The sequence below is a fragment of the Pygoscelis adeliae genome, unplaced genomic scaffold (genome assembly GCF_000699105.1).
Source record: "Pygoscelis adeliae isolate BGI_AS28 unplaced genomic scaffold, ASM69910v1 Scaffold120, whole genome shotgun sequence".
Taxonomy (NCBI): Eukaryota; Metazoa; Chordata; class Aves; order Sphenisciformes; family Spheniscidae; genus Pygoscelis; species Pygoscelis adeliae.
Window position 1 is genome coordinate 5,425,788 of NW_008824032.1, and position 24,396 is coordinate 5,450,183.

The window sequence follows — 24,396 nt, forward strand, 5'->3', positions numbered from 1 at the left end:
CTTATCTGACCAATTGCAATTAAGCAGTACCGTTTGAATTTGGAATATAGAGTGTGTTGAAGCCATTTATGGAAAAAATGCAAACAATTTAACAAACTTAATTGGAAAACAAAAATAAACAAAACCAAATTCAAAGCAATGGCCCTCTGGTCATGGACAGAAGCTGAATTTGTTGGCTGTCTTATCTGGCACAAGTTAGTTGTTCAGCTGTACGTACAGACGTTGTCCACCAGGATTTGGATTGGGAGCCAGGAACTCATTGCTAGGCCTTCAGCTGGTAATGACCTTCCATCATTAAAGACTTCCCCAATGGAAATTGCTAACATTTAGAGAGCTTTTGTGGAATCTTGCTTAGTATTTAATAGAGAATTTGAGCCTTCCTGGGAGAATCTCTTTCTTTTTCAGTTCTGTATTTTTAGAAAGCCATTGTGTAGACTGCCTGTGAAATTTCTGTAGAACCCTGTTGAGGTTTTCTCCATGGCAATCTATAGGGTTGTTCTGAAAGGGCTAGGTTGTAACCTGTCTTCTGAGACAGATTCCTCTTCTCCTCTTAAGCCAGACAAGTCATTTAGTGTTCCTGGTAGGTCAGATTCAAAGCCTGGTGCTGATCAGCAAAGCTCCCATGATCTCCACGAAGCATCAGTGAAGCTATGCCTGTATATAAGGGTGATGGATCTGTCCCAGTGAATTTGTTTCTGTGCTCTCTCTCCCATGCCATCCACCAGTATGGAAGCTAACTCTTGTTTACCATTCTCTGCATGGAAATAGAGAAATGCAAATAGTGGCAATTTGACTTCAACCCTTTTCTACCCTTGCCAACCATAAGTAGCATTACAGGTGTCCTGCATTTTGCAGCAGCAGCCTCCAGTACTAGAAGAGAAGACTTTGGTTTCCTGCAGAGTGTGGCCAAAAAGGGGAGACAGAATGTCAGGAAAGTAAGAGAAGCAGCAGCAGTCAGGCAACAGGATGCAGTTAGGGATTTCTGGATGCTTGCATGGGCCTGTTGCTGGTGTACGTTACCGTCTTTCAGAACACATTCACTAGTTAAAGCTAAATGCAGATCACCTTCTCTCCTTTCTCATCTGTTCTGTCATTCCTTCCTCCTCCTCCTCTTTTTTTTTTTTCCCCCCTGAACTAAAGGTTCACTGATTGCTACACTGACTAGAAGAAGTGATTTGAACTGACTACAGTGTTCTTAGCTAGATGCAGATCTGTCTAGGGGACATGAAGCAGAAGCAGCAAAAAAGAAGTCTCAACTTATTTAGCTTCTTGTAATCCACCTTTGTATGGCACTGACTGCCTCCCCTTTGTACTACTCAAAAAACAGTATCGAAGGAAATGGATTGCACTTGAGTTGCAACTGAGAACAAGCCACACATGTCCTTCTAATAAGCTGCTTCTCATGTTGATCCCACCCGGGAATCAGCTGGGCTCAGCACTTTGGGGAGCACCCCATGGGGTCTCTGGGGTGCCCTGGGGCAGGAGGTAACAAACTAGTCATTGGGCACAAACTCCTTGGGAGCAAGGAGGTCGCTGCAGCGTGGTGTACCAGAGAACAAGGAGCAGGATGGCCACCAAGGTGCAACAACCCAGAGAACAAGGAAGAGGCAGGAGTGATCTGTAAAACACGTCTGGCTTTTAAGAAAACCTGGTTGTGTCTTCTTTCTTTCCACTGAGCAGAGCTCTGTGACCCAGCTTGCCTGTCTCAGCAGTTAATGTATGCCACCTGGGAAATGCTTGCATCAGTTAAGTATTGAATATTTTAGACTCTTGATTACTGCTGGAACGTTTTCCTCAGGATTTTCAACTGTGATAAAATGTCATGTTCATGTACTGGGAACCGAGAGCACCAGTTAGAACCAGGGAAAGACCCCATTTGTTCCCAAGGTATTTCTGTGGACTTTAAAATATTTATAATCTGTCTCTGCTTGGACAATTTTGCCAAAAACGTGCACTTTTGCTAAGTCTTGAACAAGAACTATTTTAAGAACCTCTCAAAAACTGTGAAAGCATTTTTATGTAGTATGTGCTTATGAAGGTGTGTGGCTACAAGCAGCATCCACTGGACACGTTTGCAGTAGCACTCTGCCTGTTCCCCTCATCCTCAAACTGCAGCACCCATGCTCTCCCAGCCCTGAACTCCCCAAACCCAGCTCTGCCAGTGCAAGCCCCCCTTGCTCCCCCAGGTATGGGTTGCCCGTGTATCCCATTCTTAGCCTACATTAGTCTGGCACTCTCACCCCAATCATCCCTTGTGTGAGATATTAATCCCCTGTGTTCAAGAGGATAGGTAAAAGTTAGCACATGCTGTTTTCACTGGTGACATTAGCGAGGTTGTTAATGCTGGGATTTGAGAAGTGTTGACGAGGATGTTGCTACAACCCATGCATGAGCCACCCAATGTCCCTTTTTTCTTGCAGATGGAGAAAAAACTTTCTGACTTGACAGCACAAAAAGAGGGTTTTTTTCCGGGGGGAAAAATTATATAGAATTATGTCACATCAAGAAAAACACAATGATTAAAATAACTTGCTATGAATATTCATTCTCAGCTTGGCAGATGGATGAAGTGGGCTGAGCATTTGCAGAATATTGCTAACTGAGCTCTCTTCCAGAGAATAACATTTCAAAAGAATTTCCGATTAGGTCTGTTGGCCAAAACTAGAAAGGATTTTTCTCTTCCTTTTTTTCTTTCTTTGGCATTCTGAGCTTCCACCTTCCTGCCGAAATGAATTTCTTTATAATCACAGTTTTGGATACTTCTGAAGCCTCACACTGAGGCCTTCCAGATGGGTTCATTGCAGTGGGAAGAGAAATATTCATTATCATTATTATTATGATTACCATTATCATTCTTAACTCTTACATTACATTGTCATGATTGTCCTGAACAATCTCAAACTGGTTTACAAACAAGTTTCATTTCCTCCAATCACTGAAACAGTCAGCTCTGAAGAAGGAGCCAGCCTTTGTTGAATAGCTTTGTGCTAAGGTAGGGAGAAAAAAAAATGCATTGTATGCATTTTAAAGTTTAAGAAGTACTCTACTAGAAAGAGTGAAATGACCCAAACTGGAATTTAGCTGTATTTGTACCTAAGGTATTGTGAAAGATTGCATGGACACAGTAACAAGCAATGGGTAGCAGAGCTTTACCTCCTTTGAATGTCACAGTGCCCCCTAGTAGCAGTTTTGATTATTAATCAGTACTGGCTTTAAAGAAACATTGTTTTTTATCAAAACACTGATACTGTTTCAAGTTCTATCTTCAACAAACAAAGTTAAAAAAAAATTGTTTTCCAGGAAGAATGTTGAATGAAATGGCTGTTATGCTGACTTATTTTCTTTTGGTGATGGTTTGAAACCAGAAGAGAAAAAAAAAAATCAGTTTTTCAAAACTGAAATATTTGGGTTTTGTTAATTTTTCTTGAAATCAGAAACTACCCCACTTTTCACATAACTTGGAGCTGTACAGTGTGAGAGGGTTAGAGAGCGGTCCAGCCCATACCAGTATCCCTCCAGTCATGCACCTCAGGAGTCAGGCAGAAAGATGGCTCGATTTGCTGTGACAGATATAGCTAGTCCATTGCCTTCCTTGCAGGCTACTGGAATCCCCACCAGGTGATTTGCCTGGCATACAATGGCTGCTTTGGGGTCGTGCAAGCTAGTCATGGCACGTCTAATGCTCTAGCTTGCACCCTGCATGGTGCTTTTTCTAGGGTTGGGTTTTGTCTTTTTTTTGCGTGGATGCTGCAGAACACAGTACTTCTGAGCTGAGTAGGCCAGTAGCTTCTTAGAGAAGGATAGGATTCAGGTATCACAGTATAGCACCTAGCAGCGTTTTGCCCAGCCATATGTGACTGCAGGAGGACTTTCTAAAGTTTGCTTTCCAGAGCTGTCGATACAAGTAGGCAGCAGGTGTGAGACAAACCTGGAGGCATGTACTACTTTGGGTAGACGGGAGTTGTAGAGAAAATATGACCGTTCAGGAAAAGGGCAAAGAAATGTCCGTGTGTAAGGGAAAGAAGAATGCAGCAAGCAGGGCTCTGCTTCAGAGTGATTTGTTACCATCCCAGCAATAGCTCTTGTTTCAACTGAGCATGATCTCTCCTGAGAAGAGGAGGAATCTAATCACGATGATTGATAATTCCTTCAGAGGTTCCCCAGTAGGTATCAGACTTACAACACAGAAAACTGCTCTCTTCTGGGAGTGCAGATAGGAGCAAAATGCCTAACACACTGCTCAGAGGATCTCTCAACTCACTTCAGGTTCAGCCCTTGAACCAGGATGTTTCATTGCTTTGGAGAGTAGAAACAATTGTTTGAGGGCCATCCAAAGAAGGCCTCTGGCAGGTTGATGTGTGGAAGCCAGTGCTCCGGTTTAATAAACTCAGTACCACTTGTACACCTCTCTGGCAAATGGATAGTGACACACAGTGACCAAGCTTTGCCGGCAGTGTTGCCCGAGGCTTTAATTGCTTTGCACATAAAGTTATTTATCTCCACATCAAGAGGGTTGAGACCACATTTAGGGAGTAATTACAAAGCTGCCAGAGGGACTGGTGTTTGCCATGCCAGCCAGGCTGTGATTTATCAGTTCTGCTTGCATTTAGAAAGTGAGCTTTCCCCTCACCTCTTCCCTTCATTCTGTGCATCATGGCTAAAGGCGTCCGTATCCCCCAGTTCCCTCCAATACTATCTGTGTGGAATATATTGGGCAGCTGTAGAGAATCGAACACTGTGAGTTTAGTTCTGAACATTGCTCTTAAGGCTTCACTCCTGAGGTTGTTTTTTTTTTTTTTATTCCTTTCTTTTTTATTTCTTTTTTATAAAGAAAATGTTATTAGGATTTTCAGTGAGGTTTCACGATGATATTTGGGGAGACTCTTTCTTTGCATTGCATGGGCTCTTGATTCATCTATACCTTTTATAGCAACAAAGTCTTTTCTTCCCGTAGAGGGTTTGAAATGCCTTTTTCTTGCCCATAGGGTCCATAGGGTTTTTATTTGGTGTTTCCTTGTGAAATGTAAAAAATGTAGTGTGTTTAGCCTGAAGTCTTACCTCTATCATGGTCTGCTGTCCCAGCCCTGAGCTCCCTACATCCAACTCCAAGTGCCCTTCAGTCTTGGCCTGCATCCCCCCCCTTGCTAATCTAATCCTTCATTTGTTTGTTCCTTTTTTTGTTTGGTTTTCCATAACACCAGTTTTCAAATATGTCTCTGCATAATCTGAATCTTGCTGTCATCACAGATCTTTGATTACTGGACCTAACGCATGTCCTCTGCTAACCCAATGGATTTTTGGGGGCTCTAAAATATTCATGTCAGTGGAATGGAAACCAGCAGAAGTGTGATATTAAGATCTCTCCCAAGATCATGTAAAAATCATAAAATGCAGGGATGAAAGGGTCCTGACTGACTACTCTGAATATTTACCTTATTTCTAGAAACTTCCAATGAAAGAGACTTAGCCATCTGCCTAGGTAGCATGCTGTAATGCTGTGCTATCCTAAGTACTGAACACTTTTTCCTAATTTCCAAAGCAAATCTTTCATTTTGTATGCTAGGCTGATTTCTTATTTCTTTTTTCTTTTTTTTTTTTTCCTCCCTCTGACTGCTGTGGGGGGAGGATAGAAAGTATCCTCTTTGTAATAAGCTTCCATGTATTCAAGGCCTGTTAGTTCTGTAGCCTTCTCTTTTCTAAATTAAACAAATGCATTTTTGCCAGCCTTTCTTCATGGGTGATGTTTTCTAAATTTATCCCAGTTGATCTGTCTCTTTCCTGAAGTCTGGTGCCTAAAACTGGACAGTAGTTCTCCAACTGAGGTTTCTCCATAACTGTATGTATCTTTCAAATGACACCTTCCATATCTTGCACATTATTCTTCTCTTAACATGGCATGTGTTTTCTTTACAACATGGCTCAGCTGGCTCCTATTTAGTGTGTGAACTGCTATATGCTTCAGGTTGTTATTGTAGGACTACCCAGTAACAACTCAGTGACTGGGCATTCTGTACATGACGTAATTCCCCTCTTAGATGTAGCAGTTGGTACCTTTCTGTCAGATTTCACCTTGCTTGTTTTGGATCACTTCTCCCATTTGCCAAGATCTCTTTGAACTTAGTGCCTATTCTCCTGAGTGTGAATAACCTCTCTTAGCTCAGTGTCTCTCACCAGGTGTATATGTGCAGAGAGCCACTGAGTAACAGCAGCGTGACCTCGATCTTGCTGTTCCCCCAAACATCTTACCCTAGCAAAGCCATTGCAATAAAGAATAAGTAGGAGATATTCCAAAAGGGAACCAAGACAATTTGGTATTTTCCTTATGTTTCTCTGGGTTGGCCTCACTGAGATTGGATTTCTTTTTACTGACGGGATACCTTCGTAGCTCAAATAATTTCTTCAGCTTGTCCATTTACTGTTTTGTTTTAAGAGTTTTCTCACTTCACTTCCTAGATTCATGTTTACCTTTCTCATTCGGAAATGCCTTTCTGACTCTTGGATGATTTTTTTTCCCCTCTTGTCTTTATGTATTAGGATAGGGATTTAATTCTTATCACTGCTGATGTTACTTCTTTTTCAACCAGCTTCCTCGTTAGTTTTACAATCCCCTTCCAAAAAATTTAGTCCCTCACTTCTGTACTTTTTGTTTTATTTTGGGGTTTGTGTGGAATTCCTGAAGGACAATGAGCCTGTTTGTGAAATGGTCATTGTTTTTCAGTGCATCAACAACAGTTGCTTTGCAAACAGACTTTTGTCTTTCATGTCAAATTGCACTGAAAATAGTCTCCTGTCTCTGTGAGCTCTGGAGTCAGCTGTTCTAAGTGATAATTTATTTATCACATCAAGAAATTATTTTTCTAAACTGTCACCCAACATGACACCTGACTCATTTTTGTAAGCAGATAACCAAAGTCATCCACTTTTTTTCTGCTTTATTAGACTGATTACTGCTTTGATGTTCATCAACACTATGCATTTAGTATTTTTCTGTCCTCTTGATCAAGAGGATGATGACGTAACCTTGCTAGTATACTGACTTTCTTATATTTGGGGCTTTTGGAGCTTACTTTATGAACATCTCAAAACATTACCTCACTGGATTCTGTGGGGGTACAGCACTCCCACCTCTAAAGCCTAGTATGTCTTTCATGTACAGTTTGAAACAAAAGGTTATGTTCTTCCATTGATCTTTGTCATTCCATTAGTCCTTATTATAGCAGGGTTTTCTTCCATTATCCAGTGTTCTCGTTTATCCATTATTGCTCTGAAGCTTCCGCAGTGATGTGTACACACATGATCATTTTTAGTCTTGGCCCGGAGCCTAATTTTATTGAAATTCTGTGTTGGAAACCCTGTTATTTTTCAGAATTTATTTCTGCAGTTGTAACGTTTCTCAGCTTTGCTTTAGCTGAAGTTTCTGTCCTATCCTCTGCTCCCAGATAAGTTATCTCTCTATTACTGACATCCCTAGCAGATGTCTTTGTCTGACTTGAGCACTCCTTAGCACCTGCCAGCTTTCCTTCGCTCTGAATTTAAGAAAAATCCCCTCCAAACCATATTAATTTTCAGAAGCACAGTTGGGGTCTGCTGTAGTTAAGATGGAACCCATCCTGAGCCCACCCTGTCTGCAAACACAGTATGTTTGCTTGAAATCCCTGCATTCCTAATAACGTTTATACCCTTCCTCTCTATTTGAACTTTTCCTCCCTACGGAGTCCCTGTAATTCCAGACGTCTGTGCAAGGTAATATGGTGCCTGTGAAATATTTCAAGGAAACATGTTGTAGAAACTTAAGTGTATTTTCAGTGTAATTTTCTAGGGCCTCTCTCTCTTATGCAACCGCTTATTATTGTTACAACCATGTGTCATGACCAAGGACCTGTGCTTGGTCTGTGCTCCTTGCATATTGGTCTAGATGCTTGCAGAGCGCAACGACTTCTGCTCCCTCTAAGGCAAGGTACTTGTATGATGACCTTAGTCATCATCTGGAGCTGGGTCAGATTCTCCTGGCACTGCAGCCTCTGCATCTTACAGCTGGAAAGTTTCTGAAGTAGCGTTGTTCTTCAGAAGGGGGGATAAAAGAATAGGAACAACGATTCTGTGACTGAATGCATCAATTTAATGGATTTTCTTCCTCCGTTTCAGCCTGGTCCCATGCTGCTCTGAGGCCAGGTCTCTCCAGCAGAGGTGGGAGGTGGGTCTGATCGGCTACACTCTTCCCTCTGCTCTGGGTCCTCCCATCCATAGCTCGTCCTTGGGAGTGCCCTTGAGGTATTGAAAGTCATGGAGGTAGCCAGAAATTTGGAGATCACTTTGAGAAACTGGCCATCTAACTTGTTCCTGTGGGTTTTGTGGGCTTTTTGTTTGTTTGGGTTTTGGTTTTTTTTTTTTTTTTTGGGGGGGGGGGTCCCCACATTGTCTTTACCTACAGTTACGGGGAATTGGTCAGTAGCGGTTTCTGTCTGCTGCTCCCTTCTCCGACTACTGTATTCCTTCTGTGGTTTCTCACTCTGTTCCCTCCTCCTCTCCCTGTCCAGCTTTTTCCCTGCCCTTTCTTACACACGCTTTCCCTGAGGCACCGCCAGCTTGGCTGAGGGGCTTAGCTGTGTCCTGCTGTGGGGCTGTTGGAACCAGCTGGAACCAGTCAGAACCGGTCAGAACCAGTATGGGGCAGCCCTGGCCTCACCTCAGAGAGGCTGGCCCTGCAGCTCCCCACGGCCAGCACCTGGGCACCTGCACCCCATGCAAGTATTATTATAATAATAATATTTTTTTTTCAGTAGCTGTCAAATGAAAACTTTTACGTTTTGTGCTCCTAAAGGGCAAGACAATCCCTTCTCTAAGGACTTTTTGCCCATGCAGGTCCATAGCTTAGTCCTCTGCTCCAGCTGCAGACTATGCTGCTTTTTTGCTTTACCTTTAAATGAGGAGCTGAAGGGGGGTTTGTGTGCGTCTTTTTTACTTTATTTAGTATTGAGGCTTTATTTTAGGGGAAGCAGTAGAGCACCCTCTAACTCCTCCTTGGCCCAAAACTTTTTTCGCTCTTTCTATGGTGGTTCTCAGACGGAAATTTCCTGTGAGGCACCGCGATCCTTTCCATGTCCTGTTGCTGCAGGAACCAAAAAGGGTTGCTGCATGGGGATGGGAAAGCCTGAGGGAAGCAGATATGATGGGTATGATGGTGGATAGGCACTTAACACCCGGGTAAAAATTGACTGCAAATGTGTCAAGGTCAGAAGAGCTGCTCTGCTGAAAAATGAGAAGTTATATTTATGCCATTGTTTGTAGATCCTGTAGATATTAAGCTGATGTCTCTAAACGAACCCTCATCTGCAGTCCTAGGTACTTCTGTAAATTAAAAAAATAAAAGCAAGACAGTGATTATAATGAGGAATATGAACCAAAATGCAAGAGAAAAATACATCTGTATTTTGAGGTGCTGGAAACAGGGATTTAGGTATTAGGGCTAAATCACTTCCATGCTCTCATTTTTCTCTGCATTTTTCAGGCATTGCAAGTGTAACATTTGCCAGTGTAGCCTTAGGCTAACCTGGCACCAGTAAACTTGGCAGAAACACCAAACACCAGTCTTTTATCTGGTTTAAGGAGGAAACTCAACAGTATTCTGCATTATCTCCCTGCCTCTGGACACTCACTATCAGGGACAGGATGGGAAAAGCCAGTTGTTCCAGCCATTAGATAATGGGCTGTATTCACAGCTCTGCCACTGACACCCTGAAGTGCCCTTGGAAACATCATCTTCTCCCTATGGATTTCTATTTCCTCTGCTATAATAAGGGAACAATCATTCTCACCAGCCTTTGAGCTCCATTTTGGAAATTTTTGAAAGCAAAGCATTCTATAAATGCAAAACACTATTTTTACTATTTATCAGCTTATAACTGGACCTCTCCGTTCACATACGTACGTAAGTCTCATTTTTCTCTGATTTTTGCTCCCTTGACTTCTTACGCTCTTTCTCTTTTGGCTCCTACTGCTTTGTCTGACCATCAGATATATTATTCAAATGCCCTCACACTCCTCTTATTGCTAATTATATATTAAAGAGGTTCTGACTTCATTTTTGCTCACTACAGAATCTTAGTTCAGCCATGACACTGACAGAGAGGGCTGCTGGAGCTGGGAGAGAACTTGTGCAAATGGCACGTCTCTTTTCGGACTGTCAGTCTTAATGGAATATTTGATGAGCCAGTAATAACCCCAGCACTCCTTATGTGTAAAGTTGGGGGAGAGCGAGAGACTTGTACCAGCTTTCATTTATTGATATATGTTTGCAAAAAGAACATTTTCTATAGAATGTTTTCCTGTGAATGAAGGCACTTTCTGTCAGCTTGGTCCAGGTTGATCCTGTCAGGCAAGCTGTATGAAAGATCCCTCGTTGCTAGTTTATGCAGGTTTCATAGGATCACAGAGAAAATAGTTTAGAGGGGTCCCAAAAGCTCATCTACTTCATCCTCTGCCTCAATGTGCAGAAGTGCTTGAGGTGTTCTGCTGCCAATGTGTGGGTGTTGCTTACAATGTGCCTGTAGATTACTACAGTTTGAAACATGCAGGGTGATTTTGGTTGAAGTATGCACTACTTTTTTGTAAATTCACAGATTCATAGGTCTGAAGTCCAGAAAAGGCTGTTGTATCATCCAGACCCACCACCAATAGTTGCAGAGATTAGGGAATTTGCTGGTTCTGAACCCAGTACTTATGGATAGGGGCATTCGTAAGTTATTGTGGAGGTTTGGCATGGCATGTTCACTGGATTTTGCCTGATCATTTTTGGTCTTTCAGCATGGAAGATCAGCTATTTGTTCCTCTGCCAAAGTGTGAATTTAAGAACCCAATTTTGGCCACTGTTTTATGTAATCTTGGCTGCTCATTGATTTTGTGTCTGATGAACATCACCAGCTGCTGAGATACTGTAGTGATGGATGTGGTATAAGGACCTAAAAATGACAGAAAAATTACTGAATCCAGTGACATACTGAACCATGGATGAGTCTTTGGTCTGTCACCTGCTTTTGGAAAATCTGCCCTAACACGTGAATTACACTGTATCTTGCATGCTGGGGAATCAGGATACCACAGCGAAATGTCTGTGATACCACAAAATGCCAGAGGCTATAGCAGCAAATTCTCTTAACAAATTCCCATTCTTTCTAAGGTATAGCTAAATTATATCTTCCTTTCTTCCTCTAAGCTTTATTTCGTTCCCCAGTCGGCCTGGCACAGAAGAGCTTATAATGACTAGACTGCCAGGGCAGTTAAACTGTGGATGCTAGAATTCGAGCCTATGTATATAAATTGAGAGATGAATTCTGAATTTAGAGCTCAATTTTATCACAATGGAGAAGTTTTTCTGTCTTGAAGGCATACAGTGAAGCCATTTTCTACCTTAGAGTCTCAGGACAACCAAAATGTTTTCAATGTTTAGAACACACTGCACATACTTTGGCATCCAAGTAAACAGGCAAAACAACAGCTCTATCACACTATAGTCAAAATCCCTGTTCCATACTCTGCTGAATATAGAGGACACCATCATCTCCAGCTCCCTCAGAGCGGGTCAACACTGCTTCTGTGAAGCCTTTTTTGTTAGGGACAGTTGGATTTATTCAACACTGCTTCTGTGAAGCCTTTTTCGTTAGGGACAGTTGGATTTATTCAACACTGCTTCTGTGAAGCCTTTTTCGTTAGGGACAGTTGGATTTATTTTTTTATTTAAACTCTCACTATGTTCTTTTTATTAGTTTTATTTACTTCACCTTTTTTATTGTATTAAACTAGTAAGTAAATAATAATCCACATACATCTGATAGCAATAGATAAATGAAATATTGATATGACATAAAAATCAAAAGAATGGATCTAAACAAAATGTTCTGAGATTATCACAATGAAACACTTGAATGTTTAGCCATCAAACATTTCATTGAAGTTGTCAATTTCCATAGGGAGGTCTGATTTTGATTAAAAAATGGAATCAAAACTGTTCTGGCATTTTTTTCCTTTATCTCCAACAGTTTTTATGATTGATCTGCTAAATTTCACCATGAACTTTATCCATAAGGAGGGTCAGCTCACTGACCTGAAAGACAGTGTCCTTTTTAGGCATACAAAGAGCCAGGGATTCCTATCTCTTAATACAACTTCTGGTGCTGACTGCCTTGTCATGTACTGCTCACATCATGTACATTTTCTACTGAGGCCTTTCTGTCACTAGAGGAGGAATAGTCAGTGTGGCTTTTTTTTTTTTTCTTCACAAAAAGGGTAGTGAATATATATTTGCTTGTATATGCCTTGTATTACTGAGATGCAAAGGAATATATTACTGATGTATTCATGTGTGAGTAGTAGGCCTCAAAACAAGCTGCTTAGCTCTCTTGTATCAAAAAGTGAAAGGCAAGGGAAAGGCTTTTAAAAACTTCCTTTGTCTGTATATTGTTTTTCTCTTAATATGAAGAGAATTACTTCTGCTTGGTCCACTTCCTACTAACCATCCCCATCCCTCAAGTCTGTATAGAGGTCTTGAGTCTACTGGCATGTTTTCAGTGGTTGGAATCTGCCATATTTACGGAAAGAGGATAAACATTGCATACAGACTTGAAGAGAAACTAGAGCTGACTAAGTGGGTGTTGCTGGATTTGTTTAAAACGCTGACTCCTGGTGCAGTACACCTGTGCCACTTGCACTTTGTAGCATGACAGTTCGTAGCATCACACAGTTGTTGTATGAGATGTCTGCAAGGTTGTGTCAGGGCAGTGTTTGTAGAGGAGGTCCTCAAGGAGCAGGCAAGCAAATGCATGATGTTTTAGTAGGATGCAGTTTGTGACTGCTCTTCTTATTTGATAAATATTAAACCAAACATTAGAGAGGCTGTCAGTAGTTCTGTGTCATTGATGGTGTGAATAGATGTAAAATGGATGGAAAATTCACTTGCAGTTGCTGTGGTACTGGTAGGAAAATGCTTAACACGTACACCTGAAAATTCTCTCTTCTCTCTGCCTGCTTGCAACAGGAAAAAGGTGTATTTGTATACAATGGTAGATGGCATGTCTTAAATTGAAGTAAGGGCATTGTGGGCTGTATTTGCTTGTGTATTCTCAACTGGTTTTACTTACTGTCACATGTTGAATTTGCAACTTACCTGGCCAGCTAGGATTGTAAGAGGTGTTACCGCCACACTGTTCTTCCTTGGTATGGCCTTGAAAGGGATGAGCCTCAGAGACGACCTTGCAGCTGCGGGACTTCCAGGGCTGGAATTCGGCCTCTGACACTTGTAGACTCAAATCTCCTGTGTGACTTGCAGTGTTGTCACTGTAACTTCTAGCTGCCTCACTGATTACTCCAGGTGATTTATTGCCTTGCTGCTTTTTCTTCACAAAAAGGGTAGTGAATATATATTTGCTTGTATATGCCTTGTATTACTGAGATGCAAAGGAATATATTACTGATGTATTCATGTGTGAGTAGTAGGCCTCAAAACAAGCTGCTTAGCTCTCTTGTATCAAAAAGTGAAAGGCAAGGGAAAGGCTTTTAAAAACTTCCTTTGTCTGTATATTGTTTTTCTCTTAATATGAAGAGAATTACTTCTGCTTGGTCCACTTCCTACTAACCATCCCCATCCCTCAAGTCTGTATAGAGGTCTTGAGTCTACTGGCATGTTTTCAGTGGTTGGAATCTGCCATATTTACGGAAAGAGGATAAACATTGCATACAGACTTGAAGAGAAACTAGAGCTGACTAAGTGGGTGTTGCTGGATTTGTTTAAAACGCTGACTCCTGGTGCAGTACACCTGTGCCACTTGCACTTTGTAGCATGACAGTTCGTAGCATCACACAGTTGTTGTATGAGATGTCTGCAAGGTTGTGTCAGGGCAGTGTTTGTAGAGGAGGTCCTCAAGGAGCAGGCAAGCAAATGCATGATGTTTTAGTAGGATGCAGTTTGTGACTGCTCTTCTTATTTGATAAATATTAAACCAAACATTAGAGAGGCTGTCAGTAGTTCTGTGTCATTGATGGTGTGAATAGATGTAAAATGGATGGAAAATTCACTTGCAGTTGCTGTGGTACTGGTAGGAAAATGCTTAACACGTACACCTGAAAATTCTCTCTTCTCTCTGCCTGCTTGCAACAGGAAAAAGGTGTATTTGTATACAATGGTAGATGGCATGTCTTAAATTGAAGTAAGGGCATTGTGGGCTGTATTTGCTTGTGTATTCTCAACTGGTTTTACTTACTGTCACATGTTGAATTTGCAACTTACCTGGCCAGCTAGGATTGTAAGAGGTGTTACCGCCACACTGTTCTTCCTTGGTATGGCCTTGAAAGGGATGAGCCTCAGAGACGACCTTGCAGCTGCGGGACTTCCAGGGCTGGAATTCGGCCTCTGACACTTGTAGACTCAAATCTCCTGTGTGACTTGCAGTGTTGTCACTGTAACTTCTAGCTGCCTCACTGATTACTCCAGGTGATTTATTGCCTTGCTGCTTTTTGTGTTCTCAACTTTCTGCTTACCACTAAGATTTCATCAACTGGAGTGGGCAACTGGAAGATCTAAAATATATTTGTTTCATCTGTCCCCCCTGTTCATCCTATCTAGGCATTCTTCCTACAACATCAGTTTCTTGCCATCACCATTTTCTTCCATATTATGACTGTAGCAGCGACCACTTTTTTGTTCCCAGTGATTTCAGTTCTGTCTTAAGGATTTCCAGGGTGCCTGCCACAGTAGTATCTGAGTTCTTGTGAATACCTTCTGAAGCCATTTTCCTTAAATTGTTCATACAGGGCTTGTTATAGTACTTGGACATGTCAGCTTGAATGTCTTAGCCAAATGGAAATCTGGCTAGCTGTCTGCCTTTTTAGCTTCCCCTTCTGTATAAGCCAGTTTCTTCACCCCAGACCTGAAAGCATTTTGGTATTAAATGAAATGTTTTCCCTGCAGTGAAACACTTTGCAGCCCTTTGGGATGAAGTGTGTCTTACAAATGAATGATTATAATAGTAGTAGTAAATAGAGGTGATACTGTTTCTGTGTTTAGTACTTGTATGGACTTTGCCTGGGCAAACAAGGGTCATTTGGGACAGAAAGTGAAAAAGTGCAAATGATGGTTGGGCCATACTGTTTTCTCCGATACCAGTGTAAAACTCAGCTGCCTGTTGGCTTCAAGTTTCTTTATGTTGATATCATCCCACTCTCTTACATGAAGTTCCACTGGATTTATGCTGGTGAGAGCAGATTTTGGCCCCTTAGATGAAGCCCAAGACAATTACATCTCCATTAAGAAATTAATTCAGAATTAATGCAGTTATTGTGCAGCGATTAAATCCCAAACTGCTGTTAGAAAAACTGAATTATTGAGGTTTGCCATTTAAGCTGTAGCTTGTGCGGACATAATGAACTGGCCTTTTATATTACACGATAAACCTCATGTTCTTAATAATCACTTGGAATTGACTTCATGTAAATAACTAGTACAGCTGCAGCAATCATCTCCTGAGATGATGCTGCTACCTTGCCAGGATTTTTCTGGTCACTGCATTCTTTTTTACTGCAGAGTTACTACAAAACCAACCTGCATGGTCTCCTAGCAGCTCAATTAATACCTTGCATAACTTCTAAAGAGCTCTTTATAGATATAGCAGGTTGCTTATTGTAGGTTAAAAACATACCAATTGAATTTGAGTGTTGCCGTTATTATTGTTGATGGATTTTTTCCAACCCTGCAAGAAGAGATGTATAAATTACATGGTGGTTAAAGCTCAATAAATATGGTTTAGCAGTAGAGCAGTTTGTATTTAATCTTCCGTACAAGGGCTGGTCCAGTAATCCGTTGAGTGATAGTGCAAGGGTGTGTTCATGTGTGGAGCACTATGCCTGCATTTTTAACAGTGGTTGAGGGACTTAGGGCCCCATGGCTTTTGGCCATCTAATTCCCTTAGCTACTTTTAACAATCGATTCATCTTAGACATAAGTCCTGTTTTTCACTGCGTTTCTCTCTGGCTGAATCTGAGGTTGGTTGGTTTGTTTTTCCAGGAAGGATACTAATTTCTGTTATTGGTTCCCAAGCAATAAGGCACAGAGATGGCATATGACTTGACTGTACAGGTGGAAGGATGTAAGATCTTCTCCTTTACTGCCCTATGATACAATTTTTGCCTCTCTGCTTGGATTAGAGAGTTTAAGGTCTGAATGTCAGACAGTAAAATCAGTGGAAACAGATGGAAGTTCAGCTCTTTTCAATTGCAAACCATTAATTTAGGAGCTTCAATATGAACTTGAAAATCTCTTCAGCAGTGCTATCTTTTGGAAAATTTCAGCCTTGTGACTCATATTCAGATGTATGAAAATGAACATAATGGCTCTCCTGTGTGAGAAAGAAACTACATTTTGTAGAACATCTTTTGCTTTTCTCTAGCAGGTAGTAGCAGCACGCATGCTAGAAAAAAACAGCCTAAGTTTCATCTTCCTTGTTTCACGTTCACTGACAGCAATGTCACCAGATGCAGTCTGTACTTACCTTGTGTCACTGTGTTTTTGCAGAACAGGGTTACTCATTAATTCTCTGTGTCCTGTTCTGTTTTCTGAGTCTGGACTTTGGTGAGGGCAGCTGACTCTTGGCATAGCTCCAAAGGGTTAAACGTGAGAGAACTAATCTCCCCTTCAAATCTCTCTGCAACCAATGGTTTCTACTCAATCGAATGGCTTGCCCGTGCTCATGTGCTTTCTGGAGTTTCACAGGTGCAGCTGCCTGGGTACATGTTTGTCTACAGTGTGATAATTATTATTATTTCCTTTCCAGATCAGCTAACTGCATTTGTAGCCCCTTTGTCCACCTCCTTTTCAATCACCTTCTGCTTCTCTCTTCTCTTATTGGGGTGAAAATTCCCTGAGATGCTGTTCAGCAAGAATTTACAGAACAAGAAACAAATTGTTTCTGGAGAGTGCTATTTACCTTTTTTATTTTCTGCTTTGTTAGCGACGCAGAGGTTTCATTAGCAGGGAACAAAATTAATTCCAGGGACAGTGAGTAATATGCACAGAAATTATATTAAAAAAAACCCACTAACAGCCTTCAAACACGAAAATAACCAAACCCCCAGAAAGAATACAACCAAAGTATCTACTAATAAGGGAACAAGCTGCCTTCTGGATAATAATGCAAGATGGAATTAGCCTGTTAAAACCTTGGGAGCTAGCGGTGCTGTAACCAAAACCACAGGGTCACTGTGCCTACCCCATGTTATGTTGTTAATCCTCCGAAGACCTGAGTCCAACTGGAAAGCATGTCAAAAGCGTCATTACCTTTATTTCTTTCAGGGTATTTGTAGCCATTTGCTCTGGCAGTTACTATGAACATCTGTGCAGTAGGCATATCAGCTCCAAAGCATGTTAGATGGAGGCACTGCATGTCAGCTACTTTGTCAGAACTGTGGGGTGAGCACCAAACCGGGCTAGCAGGGAGTGCTACAGGGCAGAAGAGCATGGCATTGGCAGAGTTTTGTCAGATGGAGGTTCTAGAAATAAAATATCAGGCGATACTACAGTTGTGATTTAGTTGCCTTACCAAAGCATTTATGGGTGTTCTTGCACCTATTTCTGCTCTTCTTTTCTTACCCCATGTTAAAAACTCAGTGTTCACATCTTCAGGGCAGGTATTGAGCTCCTCTGCCCTATGTAGGTGGTAGAACTGCATTGCTTGCTGCATGGTTTGTGAGGGGAAGAGTGTATTGAGTGCGTTATCTGAAACACGGCACCCTGGGAACTGACTGGCTCCTTTTATACACAAAGGATAATATCCACCAGTCTGTTGCTGGGGTAAACCCTCCTCCTTGCAAGAGGTTCTAGCAGAAAAGCTTTGAATCTGTACTTAGGATGAAAAAAAACCAAAGCAAAACAACCACCTTCAAGTCTGAGGGAATAGAGCTTGTTAGAGCAGATAACTAGGATACTTTTATGAAGTGGATCAAGCCCCCTCACCTCAGGGGAGGAAGTGTGGGGTGTTGATAAGATTGTACCACACAGACAATATTTGGTAATTAGCACTATCTCTAATGTAATCACTCACTAAGAGGTTTAGCTGGGATGTGACTCCAGGAGAGGACTAGAGGAAAGGGGAAGAAAGGACAGGTGAGAAGAGCAAGATGTAAGTAGTCTTTGCCCTTCTTTAATAGTGTCTATCTGTGGATCGCAAAGAGTCTACCCCACTTTTGACAACAAGTGTGTGGTAGCTCTGTGACATACATAGTATTATCCTCTTTTTACATAGGAAGGAATAAGGTACAGTAATGTTGATGACTATGGCTGCCTGATGTGTAAGAAACTGTGCCAGGGCACTGAGAACAAGCACTCTCCTTAGTGTTTGGTGGTACTGAGATACACCCAAACCTGGAAGGTGTATGAATGAGACGACTTGTGTTTATATTTCAGAACAAGTCTTGCCTTAAGAAGATGGTTGTTCTGGGTTTACCAGAAGCAGCACATCAATCTTATTAGAAAGAATAACATGCTAGTTAGTCTTTTCTCCTAGAGAGTCCCTCTTGCATGTGGCCATATGCTAGTCAAGAATATTCACTGGGATAGCTTAGTGATGTTCCAATCAACTGTGCCGGTTGTCTCCAAACAAACACCCCCTGTGAGATTTGACGCTGCCATCACTCTGTGGGTTTTGTTGCAGAGATGCCACGTGTAATAATGGCCAGTGATAACACCCTCATTAATTTGGCCTCCAAACTTGCAGGTACTTTTTAAATCTGACTTTGTGAGAAAGGCTCTGACACTGAATTTGAAGGAGGTGTGACTAGACTTCAGACATTTAAAAGTTTTCCCCATTTGTAGATTTCATCTCATGCCACAAATTCCCACGGAGGAGGTGTTATTTTATTTTTCTAACTTTGAAACTGAAATCTGTTCTTCAGCCTAGGTGCTGCAATCCTGATTCTTAGCTGCTTGTAATATTCTTTCATACAATACCCCAGCAGTCTTTCTGTGCATACATATAGGCTCCTCTATTTACACTTGATTCCTGCATAGGCAGTTGGGTTAAGTTGGTTTCTCCTCTCCCTCTTTCTCTAGTCCAGTTCCCTAAGGCATCACCTTCCTCTCCAGACAAATAAATGCCTTGAGGCAAGCAGACATCACTGTTGTAGTCTCGTTTGCATGGGAAGTTGTCAGGCCTGATCTGACCTGCCTTTCCATCAGGATTATAAAGGTGACGGATAGTCAATTTCAGGGATTCATGATCCATTTTAGCACAGCGCTTCACCTTGCAGCTAAGTAATACGGCTGTGATAAAATCAGCCATAATCACTGCATCTTACTCACCACTGCCTTGGCTGTAAATATTGCCTTCATATATTAAAAGAAAAAAAAAACTCAAATGGAAGGAGAGGAAAAAAGAGATCTAAAGAGAAGAGGTCTGTTGATCATGACTGACCAGAGTGGTATTTCCTTATACTGTAGGCTTTCTGAAAGAGGGAAGCAGAGCTTGGAGCTGGTGGGCTCCTTGCACTTCAAAGACGACAGTGTAGGATGCACACCTGAAGCATTCCCCATTACTGTGGGATAGTTCACTAGCAAAGCTAGGCCTGGGATGTACACTGCTTGAGAAGCTAATGAACTTTGGGGATGCCTCCATCTTTCTTACAAGTGTTCCAGATCCTGAACAATTTTCAAAACAATTTCCTTGCCTTCCTCTAAGTTCAGTCTTTGATTTCCTGAAGGAAACGTCATGGCTGTCTTTTCTTTTTCCCAGAACAGTTTAGGACTGAAATGGAAGCCCTTTCAGCTTCTGAAAAAAAGTATTTATTTCCTTCTTTGATTAATGATTACCCTCTGCAGCTGTTTGTTCACTGTTGTCCCAGCATCGGTGATCTTTGGAGCAAGAACTATCTATCATGGTTCATTTACATCATATAACCATCCTGTGCCTCAGGGAGTCACTACTAGATATTAAATCCAGATCCTTCATCTTTTGGACTATGTTCCAAACTACTGCTGTAGTTTTTTCAGTGACTATAAAAATTCCACATGTTGGAAGTGTGTAAATAGGTGACGTATGAAAGCTTACCCTGCTGTTACGCTGTCCTGGTCTTGTAGCAAAAAGCCATCATCATTGGAACATGTGAAGTATTTCTAGCATTGCAACAGACACAATAAGGTCACTGTCTAGTCAGTTGAGGTTTCCTGCCCCTTAGTTTACTCTGTGGTAAGATCTGATGCTGGAAGAAGCATGATGAAACGCTGGCTTCAAGGGCTTTGTACACGTCCCTAATGAGAAACCAAAAACTAGGACGACTTTCAGGAGCTGTCCCCAAAAGAAGGATTGATAGAGACTCAACTGCAGGTATAAAAACGGTTACAGTGCAGTGATTTGTGTAGAGGTGAATGATGCTGTTACACTGTGGTTCCCTGTAAAACTGAGGAGCAGTTTCATAGGTGGGTAAAAGTGGGTGCTGTCTTTCTCTGTTTTTGCTATACCTTCTCCTATCTAACTGTGTAAGTCTACCGTGTTCTGCTCTGTTTCTTTTTTCCCCTGTTAGTTTGTGATAGTCCTTGTTTTGCTCGTTTCATTTTAGGAAATGGGGAGAAGGGCAAGAAAAGGGGGAACATAGTCCTGACTTTAATCTGGAAAGGGCAAAAGGTACAACATCACAGACAAGTAAGTTTGAGTTTACGTTATCTGAAGGAATAGCGTGTACACTGAACTCCAGGACTGCCTTTTTGGCTATCTCCTGACAAAGTGTGTTACACGGTGGTCTTTCAGATTTGCTTAGTTAGTCTCATGTGTGGAACTGGCTCTGTGCTGAACTTCAGCTGAACTGCATTGATCATCAGTGTTCATTCTATCTGCTCTGGAAATTAGAAGAGAGAGAAGGGAAGGAGAAATCTAGCTTGAAGTAAGGTTGTCTTCAATAAGAATTTAATTTAGATATTGCACAGTTACACTGTATTGGTCAAATCACAGACCGTTATGAGAAAGAAAAAAATTACTCAGGTTTCCTGTTCTGTAACCTCTGGATAAACCCAAACTGCCCGTTCAATAGCTGTGTTTCCACTCTTCCTTGCTTCTAAGGGTGAAATAGGCCAGTACATCTACTGAAGATTCTAGTGGTTGCCTGTATCCACTATGAAGTGTCTGCCCAGACAGTAAGCATAAAATAGGGGCTGGATCCCCTGCCTTGCTCCTTCTTGTTTGTGCTGTCGGGGAAACTAGCTTCAGCAGGTGGCTGAGGAGTTGTCTTCCCTAGGGGAACCTTCAAGTAGTGTAAAGTCATCCACTCAAACCTACTTCTACGGGGGGAGAGGAGGAGGCAGAAGTGAATGTGGCAGGTCTGCCTTGTGCTCCCTGAAATCAGGCTCTGTCTCACCATGTGCTGATAAGAAATCAAGGGGACTATGTGAAAGCCTCAAGCTCTGAAGTAAGGTGGGGCAATGCCTACTCCCAGTTGGAAATGACATGTGAAAGGAAAAGGTGCTTCACGCCGATGTTGCTGTGACAATGGTTGTTTATGCAGGGCTGGGTATTATGTTGGTGAAAACATCAATACCTTAGTGACATCTCTGATATTTCCTGAGCAGTGGTGCTCTAAGGACCAATTAAAAAAAAAAAAAAATCCATGTGAGGAAATGGGTGCTCTGAAGATTAATTATAGGATGTAGATCTCACTGTCTTGGCTTCCTTTTTTTTTTTTTAATTTAATTTCTAGTTTGATACTTTTCACCTGTTTTGGCGTTTAGTTGAGCAAGTGAAATGAGTCTTTCTAAGCCTTAGTCCACATTGCTAGTATCCATTTCCACATTTCTCAAAATACTTTGGCTCCTACTGCTGATTTAACACCATCACTTGTTGTCCAAGCACAGTGGCCAGGAATTGAACAGAATAAGACATGTAGCTGCACTGACTCTACCAGAAACAATTCCTTCAAATGAGAGATAAAGCAGGGTTTAGGGGTGATGTCTGGGAGCAGGTCTGTACTGTGACTATTCACTCTATGTCTTTAAGAAGGAATTCAGTCCTCAAGGCAATGAATGGAGCCAAAATCCTGCCTACATTGCAATCACTTTTCAAAATTTAGAAAGCCTTCACAGTTATCGAAGCAAAAATTTCTTTCCTTCCTCTCTCACTATGTTTCCTTTTCTCCAGGAAAGACTAAAAATAAACGAATGGGCAAATTAAATGCATGTTTACAGATGCCGCAGGATTAAAATGTTTGAATCTCTTTTATTTTCTGACAAACTTTAGCTACCACTTTCCTTTCCTGCTGGTTACAAATATCCCCTTACTAGTTAACCTGCTTTTCCTATCCATCTCTGGTTGTCCCTTCCCCTTTCTAAAAATTTCAACCCTTTTTCCCTAGGGGTCCTCTGGGGATAGAGCAAGCATGCATATTGCAGCAGCTTTAGGTAGAAACTACTTCTACTGAGTAAAACAATTCCGCTTTCCTGCCGTCTGAAATCGAAATTTCTAGCTGAAGGGATGGATCCCTGCATGATTCTGGTTCTGTCTCAGGAAACACTGGTATAGGTAATAGCACCATATTCCTGTGCTGCCAGAGTGGAGTAAAGACCCTGGGACCAGAGAGAGTGTGTTGATTTCAGTGTAGCAGACAGTGCATCTCTATTGTTTTCACTGGGATGGTGCCCAGCGTATAAAAGCCTAGACGAACACAGGCAAAGCTCTTTCTTCTTGCTGTCCTAACAGAGGAGTAGTGTGATGTTCCTTGTGATTACAAGGAACAGCATACATGGTGTGGGGCAGTTGTTTTGCTTTGCGATCAAAGCTGGATGGAAAACTATTCTCCAATATTACCTGCACATTGTCAGTCCTGATGTAGAGGTGAAAGACCATGCTTCCATGTTGGCAAAAGCTGCATCTTTGAGGAGTTGTTTAGAAGAAAGATGTACAGTGTCAACCCTTTGATTCACTGGTGAACTCACAGTCTTTGGAACTGCACTGAGGAGCACCTTGCCCAGCCAGCAGAGCACTTGGCAAAGGAAATTTTATGCGTCTGGGTTCTTAGCTTGGGTTTTTCCTGAAATGAACTGGCTTGTGGCTGTTTCCTCTCTCCGTGCTCTTTTTAAGTGGGTTGTGTTGCAAACTATTTGTGCTCAGATGGCTTTGTTAAAGTAGATGCTATGATTTGATTCATTAAATGTCATCTTTTGGTTCGCCTTCTCCTCTTAAGAGAGACACTTTGCTCCTTAGGGGTGTACTGAAAAGAAACTTGGTTAACACACTGTGCCTGTATTTTGCTTGAACCTCTTTTATCCTCCCTCCCCCCTTCTTTGATATCCAGGTCAAACTCCTTCCAGGGAACTTCCTCCATCACAAGGATGTTTCTGTATGTGTTCCTGCTCTTTCACCGCCTGACCCCCACAGCAAGTGGGAATCAGCATTTTGCTGCTTTTAGTTTAGTAATGCCATCATCTTTATCATCCATGGGCCTTCTGGATCGAATGCGTGCCTGAGAAAGAATTGCTGTCTTTGCAAAGGGATCGGTGCCAGATACAGAGTATGAATTTAGTTCTCAGTCATTAGCTCAAATCCACTGCAGGTTAGTTATGACTGTAGAAGTCTTTTTTCTCTGATGGCCACTTGGTGTTTCATGCATGTTGAATGGATGATCCCCTTCCTTCTCCTCCTTCTGGTAGATTAATGCCAATGCTTTGCAGCATGTGTCGTGGGTCCCAGCAGCAGCAGCATGAGCTTTGTGAAAAAGGCCTGAGACTTTCGATGAGCTGATTTCTTAGTGCTAGATCTGCTGTATGCAGTGGGTTGGGAAAATGCACACTTAGTGTACAATGCTGTACTACTGATCACAATAAGACAGAATCATTGCATTGTTAATGGCTCTGCTATTATCAGAGATGTCTATGTAATAACCTTCAAAAGTCTGGCATTTTTCCTCCGATCCTCGAGATTTAGCTAATAATAGAGGAAGAGTGATCCAGTTACTAGCTCCTCAAATAGCAGTAGTACAGATACTCTGTGCAGGTAGCAGCATTTGGCAGCCATGTTTTCCATCAGTAGCAAGTTTCCTCATACATTGACTAGTTCACACATTTCCATTCCATTCACTTGCAATTGTTTGCTTGTGGGTCTGTACTCCCTATGTGTCTTGTGCCAACAGTATGAACACATGTGACACTGAGATATAGTAAGCATCTAGCCCTTCAAAGGCAGGCTGCCCACAAAGCTTTCTGTCATGGAAGGAGTTTGTGGGTGTTGTGCTGTCATTGTTGTGGTGCCAGAGCTTCTGGGATAAAACTTCTGCTAATGGTGCCAGAGATATTTCCTAGGCAGCACCTGTAAACTGGATGTGCCTTGCCCTTTCTTGCTTGTCTTTCAAGTATGTCGACTTTTTTGACTATCTCTAATT

The 24,396-nt window shown here is 41.8% G+C and overlaps 1 protein-coding gene across 1 annotated transcript in view; it reads left to right on the top strand.

Moving 5' to 3' along the window:
- The window catches only part of LSAMP (limbic system-associated membrane protein), a 1,050,957-nt gene that overhangs the window by 393,965 nt on the left and 632,596 nt on the right, over positions 1-24,396 (top strand). The window lies entirely within an intron of this gene.